This window comes from Pipistrellus hanaki (assembly GCF_964339955.1).
Source record: "Pipistrellus hanaki genome assembly, chromosome: 2".
Taxonomy (NCBI): domain Eukaryota; kingdom Metazoa; phylum Chordata; class Mammalia; order Chiroptera; family Vespertilionidae; genus Pipistrellus; species Pipistrellus hanaki.
The window spans coordinates 112,795,102-112,801,706 of NC_140504.1; the positions used below are offsets into that span (position 1 = coordinate 112,795,102).

The window sequence follows — 6,605 nt, forward strand, 5'->3', positions numbered from 1 at the left end:
TCCCAGACACAGAGCTGCCAAGCCCTCTGCCCTGAAGACAAAGCTAATCACTCTCCCTTCACACATGTGTTCACCAACCAAGAAGCTTCACTGAGCTTAGTGTTTTTATTGGGGTTTCACTAAGTAGGCAGATTGGTTAAATTACTGGATATGTAATGGAACTCAAACTTCAACCCTCTTTTTCACTCCCCAGAGATGGTTGGCCTGATATTCCAACCCTCTAATTATGTGGTTGTTCTTTCTGGTGATCAGCCCCCATTCTGAAGCTATCCAGGGACTAACGAGGAGTAACCTCATTGGCATAACAAAGACTCTTCTATTACTCAGAAAATTCCAAGGGTTCTTAACTCTGTGTCAAGAACCAGAGAAAAGTTCTTTTTATACAACAGGTATCAATTGAAAATCACCTAAAACTATTAAAAGTGTTCCCAAAAAGGTGAAATATTAAAAAAACTAGTGGCCCGATGCATAAGATTTGTGCACGAGGCGGGGAGGTGTCCCTCAGCTCAGCCTGCACCCTCTCCAATATGGGACCCCTCAAAGGGTGTCTACTGCCAGTGTACAGGGATTGGGCCTAAATCTGTAGCTGGACATCTCTCATGCAATCCGAGACTGCTGGCTGCTAATCACTCACCTGCCTGCCTGCCTGATTGCCCCTAATCACTCTGCCTGCCAGCCTGCTTACCCCCAATTGCCCCCACCACCACCACCAGCCTGCTCACCATCAAATGCCTTCCCGCCAGGCTAATCACCCCCAACTGCCCCTCCTGCCAGATTGCTCGCTCCCAACTGCCCTCCCCCCCTGCTGGCCTGCTTGCCCCCACCATCCCTCCCCACTGGCCTGCTTTCCCCCAACTACCCCCTAGCTGGCCTGCTCAGTCCAAACTGCCCCTTCTGCTGTCTTGATCACACCCATATCACCCCCACTGATGGCCTGCTCACCCCCAACTGCCCCCCACCACAAGCCTGATAACCCCCAACGGCCCCCCCCCCCCCAACAGCCTGATCACCCACAACTGCCTTTCCCTCTTGGCCTCTAATTGCCTCTACCTCGGCCCCACCACCATGGCTTTTACCGGAAGAACATCCGGAAGATCTCCCAGTCTAATTAGCATATTACCCTTTTATTAGTATAGAGGCCTGGTGCATGGGTGGGGGCTTGCTGGTTTGCCCTGAAGGGTGTCCCAAATGAGGGTGGGGGTTCCCTTGGGGTGTGGGGTGGCCTATGGTGGTTTTCAGGATGGCCACACCCCCATGAGTTGAGGGTCCCCATTGGGGGGGTATGGCCAGCCTGGGTGAGGAGCTGAGGGCTGTTTCAAGCTGGCCACACCTCCTTTAGTGTGGGGGTTACAGCTGGGGTGCCTCGCCAGACTGGTTGAGGGGCTGATGGCTGTTTGCAGGTTGGCCATGTCCCCTGGTGACCCAGGCTCCCAGCCCCTCCTTCAGCAGCAGCCAGGGTGGGTGGGAAGCTTGGCTTCCTCCATCGCCAGGAGCAACCCAAGCATCCTGCTCGCTCAAGCTCCATGGCCGCTGCCATCTTTGTTGTGTTATTTTGCATACTCACTCCTGATTGGCTGATGGGCCTAGCAGAGGGATGATCAATTTGCATGCTTCTCTTTTATTAGTGTAGATTAATAAAAATCAATGCATTTCTTTTAAACCAATAAAATCAATAAAATCAGTAAGAAATTAGAACAATTAAGAGGTCTTATTAGAATAACAAGGAAATGTATACAGTTTACTAGAATAATGTGCCACAGATTCCAAAGGACACAGGGGGAAGTCAGGAAGAGAAAGAAGCAGGAGGTTGGGTTAGGAGAGAGAAATCACAAAGCAGGAAGAACAGATGATCATAAGGCTAACTTTTACAATGGTGACTAAACATGTCAGGGATGTGCATTATGGTGGGACTAACTGGACTCAAATTTTCTAATATATTCCAACATACCTTGGGTATGAATATTAGGGTACAAGATGATGCCTGGAAGTTTGATAATCCCAGAAGAAATTATATACCCGTTGGCACCATGTGTTACTAGTGGAGGTAGACAGACCTTGGTTCAACAACCTGGGTACTTGAGTTCTAAGAATGAATTCAGAGCCAAAACTCAAACTAGAAAAAGTTTATTTTTAATGTCACAGAGGTAGAAGAAATAAGCCTTAGAAGAAATACCGTAGGCTCAGGAAACAAGTTACAAGGCAAGAGAGGGCCCTTGGAGTTAGGAGAAAGAAAGGCAAGGAAAACATGCCTGGGGAAAATTGTGGGTGTGTTCCATAGTGAGCGCTACACAGGGTCCTTCCTCTTGAGGGTATTTATTTATAGATCTCAGGGGAGGATCCCAATAGAATATCCATCAGCTTTCTTTCAGGGTCAGGATCTCTGTTGATTAGTCAGCATCAGGGGGCTCATTAGGCATTGCAGCTGGTCCTGAGGTAGCCATGCCTTCACTTGTCTGGTTTTGTTGCTTTTCTGGGCCTGGAGCTGAAACAACTGAGGCCTAGGTGCATGTAAAAGGTAAGGAAATCGTGCCTGGGGAAGTGGGGCATTGTCCTGGGGGCTTAATGCTTAAGGACTTAATTATCTGGCCCCCTTGTTCTTTCCCATCTAAGGGGTTCCAACCCCCAGGACTAGCAGCATACCAGGGGAGGAAAGATCCGGGGAGGGTCTGAACTGCAGGGCCAGTGATATGAAAGATTAGGGGCTAGGGTAGGAAATGTCACCTTGGGAGCAAGGTCCCAGCCCAGTTTTGCCCATTACTATGTACCTGGGACTTTCTACCCTGGTGATTTTCTGTACCTGGCTGATGGTCCTTGCTCAGCTCAACTCATGTCTATCTAACTGCCACATATCTGCACATAAGCACTGAAGTCAGACTGAGACTTTTATTGTAGCCACTGAATAAAGGGCTTATTGAGACTCCCACTGAATACATCATCCCTATTCTGAGTCTAGGGAAGGATAACAGAGAAGATGGTTACACCACCCAAAACAAACTGCCAAGGTCAGCTGAAAACAATTAAGCAGTGAGGTCTTAAAGGAGAAAATTTAAGCAGGTTTTACTGCTTTACATTGACCTAATTTCCTGTAACCTTATAATGGATTTTAAGTTTATTTGTATTTGCTCATTTGAAAAGGAGCTTAAATTTGGTTAGATAGGCTGATATGATTTTTTTTTTTTCTACCATCACCGTCTAGTGGAGAGAACTTTGAACTATAGGCAAAATGATCTAGGACTCGCAAATAAAATGATAATCAAGGGCACTATACCAAAGCATTTGCATTTATAAGGTCATTTAATTTCCTTTTTTAGATTTGAAAATTGAGCCTAAAGAGTTAAGAGTTTTGCCCAAGGTCTCTTTGTAGCCAACTCAAACCCAGATTCTTTAAGTCCAAGCCTAGTGCCATTTTGATCTCATCCTCTCTAATAAAGAAGGAATATGCAAATTCACTATCACACCATATTAAGGTAGCTGGGCCCACAGCAGAGGAGGGGATCCCGTATTACAAGATGGTTGTGGCCACAGCAGAAGCCCAGTTCCTGTAACCAGCCTTAACGAGCAATCAGCAGGGACCTGAGGCTGCATGGCACTGGGCCAGGGCAGGGGACCTGAGGCTGTACTCCCCACCTGGTGGGGCTTGGCAGGGGACCTCAGGCAACACCCCCTCCCCCAGCGCCAGGCTGAGGAACCTTAGGTTGTGCCCCCCGCCCTGCAGGGCTTGATAGGGTACCTCAGGCCGTGCCCCCCTCCCGGGCACCAGGCCAAGTGACCTGAGGCCATGCCCCCCACTAGGCAGTGCTTGATGGGGGTGGGGCCAGCCAGGTCTGGATCTAGCCCAATGAGTGTAGGGTCGGCTGGGTCTGGGTCTCACATGATTTTGAGGCGCACATGTGGGGGTGGGGACTTGACTCTGGTTCCCATGGTGCACCCCAGACTCTGACAGGAGGAAGACTTTCATATACATTTTACTAATTTTCTTTCATCTCAGACACTTCTATTATAGAGAAAGGTCAAATAGCAATATTAAAATATTTTCTTCTAATTAATTCCCTTTTAATGTGCATGAATTTCGTGTACATAGCCAGCATAACACCAGAAAGACTGGTTGAGCAGACACCAGTAGGTAGACGCTCAATGCAGGAGTTGCCCCCTGGTGGTCAGTTTGCTCCCACAGTAGGAGAGCCACTCAGTCAAAAGCAGGGTGCTGGAGCCTCTCCTGCCTGTGGCAGGCACAATCTCCAGCAAACAGACTGCAGTCCCAATGCCTGGGTGGTGGGGGTGTAGCCCGAATAACCACAGAGCGGCCTTCCCCGCCCCTAGAACTCTCCCTTCAGACCCTGTGGCTGCACTGCACCCCTTATCTATTACCCTCTGGGTCTCCGGATGCAGGCTCGGGAAAAACCCACAGAAGTGCTTCACAAACATACTGCTTGGACCGGCCCCCATCTCAAGAGCAAATGCTGGTGAAGTCCAGCCCAATGATCAACACCCACGCGAGTCTGCAGGTAGACTACCACCCGGCCCCATCTCCCGGAAAGGTCCGCGACCTGGCACCAGATACCCGCTCCTGGACCTCTGCAGAGTGTTGGCCAGCTCCGGTGGGTGGAAGGGCACTGGTAGGTGCTGGCCTGACCTGCTTGATTCAGGCATCCCCACACTTGGGCTGGGAGTTGCATGGAAAAATCATCCCCCTATACTCTACTGGTAAAATCTACTGCGAACAAATGCAGCATGAAACATTTGCACAAGACTGGGATGACCTTGATAATGACACTGGCCCCCTGGAATTCCCCCTCAGGCACCAGGGCCATTTCCTACCCTTTAGCTGTTGCCATGTTCCTTCGGATGTGAAACTGAAATATTAAGAATGAGCCTTATACCAGGAACCGCGATCCACCTCTCCCTCCTTACTTCCTACCACCCTCAGGTGCCACTTCCAAGCCGGACTAGTCCCCACCTCCGCTCCAAAGAGAGTCCTGGAAAAAGTGAGAAAAGCCCAATCTAATGAGCGGATCTCGCACGAGTGTCCGCAATGGAGTCCATTGCACCCTTCCCCCGCCTGGCCTGCATCTGGGCTCCCACGTTCCCCACAGATCCCCAGTGACTCCTGTGGGCGGGCAGGTCTACAGCTCCTGTGGTGTGGATGGATACCTCGCCCCCTGCCCCTCCTGCCCCCCTCACTCTCGCGGTGCTGGTACCCCGCCCAGGGATGCCCACTGCTCAGCCAGAACTTGCTGAGAGGCAAGCCTACAGGTACAATCACTGGGGAACAGATGAAGCGCGGACACTCAGAGTAACCAGGATGAGCCTGATAATACTGCCAGGCTCCTGGAACTCTGCTTTGAGCATACAGATAAAATCTCATCCCTTACAGATTGCCCCAGCACTACAGAGGGAGGCAGCAATTTAAAAATGGCCACAAGGTGGCGTCTAAAAATTAGTGTAAAAATCAGAGAGAGGGATCTGAAGGGCCTGGCCTGGGAGAGAGAGCACCCCCTCACTCCAAGATCCCCAACTTTGTATTGTTCACTTCTGAGCATCTCTTACCTGACTCTGAGCAAGCAGCGGAAAGCATTCAGCCCGGCCCAAGGTGTTCACTGGGGACCTCCCAGGTGGCAAGGTGCAACCCTGGTCCAGAAGGGACATTTGGAAATATTTTTTCAGGAAACTGCAGAGAGGAGGACAGACTCCCACACAACCTCTCAGCAGCTCAGGGAGTGTGGAAACTCCCCCAACACGCGGATGCTGGCTCCCAATTTCCTTTCAATGTGCACGAATCCATGCACTGGGGCACTAGTAGTATGTATATTATTGAAAATACATATTAGGTAACAATAAAAACATAGAATCATATTTATATATGTAAGTACACAGTATTATATTGAAATGCATTTAAAAAGACTGAAATAGGGTGCTAAAATATTAACAATGATGGTCTCTGAGTAGATTTTCCATAAGCATGTATCATTTCTAAAGAAAAAAATGTAAGCTTTTTATTTATTACGAGACAAGACATTCAACAAATTTCACAATTGTCTCAGTTATTGTCATCACTTTAACGTATTTGCTTATGTTCATGATGACCAAATGTCAATATATTTCTATTAATGTTTAAAATAATGTATATTACATTTCCATATTTAGTAATACTTTCTTTCACAATCTGAGAGCAGCCTTAGAACGTAAAGGACAGTGGAATAGGCCACACCAAAATGCCACTTTAGTATAAGGGTTATTGTGAATTGAAGGCAGTTGAGAAGCCGCAGATACAGTTCTCTACTCTCTCCCAATTTACTTAAAAGCAGGACATACACTGTAAAGGTGCCCACTCCCACTCCCCTCTCTACCAGAAAGGCCAGAAAAAACTCCAAATCCTTTTAACCCAGAGGAATCTACATAACAAACTAGCCTGTATCTTTCCTTAGTTTCCTTATATATTTACCTTCCTGCAAAACGAAAGTGAGGTACTATCTCACACCTGTCAGAATGGCTACCATCAACAAATGACAAGTGTTGGCGAGGATGTGGAGAAAAGGGAACCCCTTTCCCTTTAATTACAAGCTCTGGGCTCTTCTCATCCCTCCGCCCACCCCACACATCAGTTC

General features: G+C 48.4%; 1 protein-coding gene across 3 annotated transcripts in view; it reads right to left on the reverse strand.

Annotated features, from left to right (window-relative positions):
- MYLK4 (myosin light chain kinase family member 4) overlaps positions 1–6,605 on the reverse strand; it is a 97,840-nt gene that overhangs the window by 86,847 nt on the left and 4,388 nt on the right. The gene's annotated exons all lie outside the window — the stretch shown is intronic.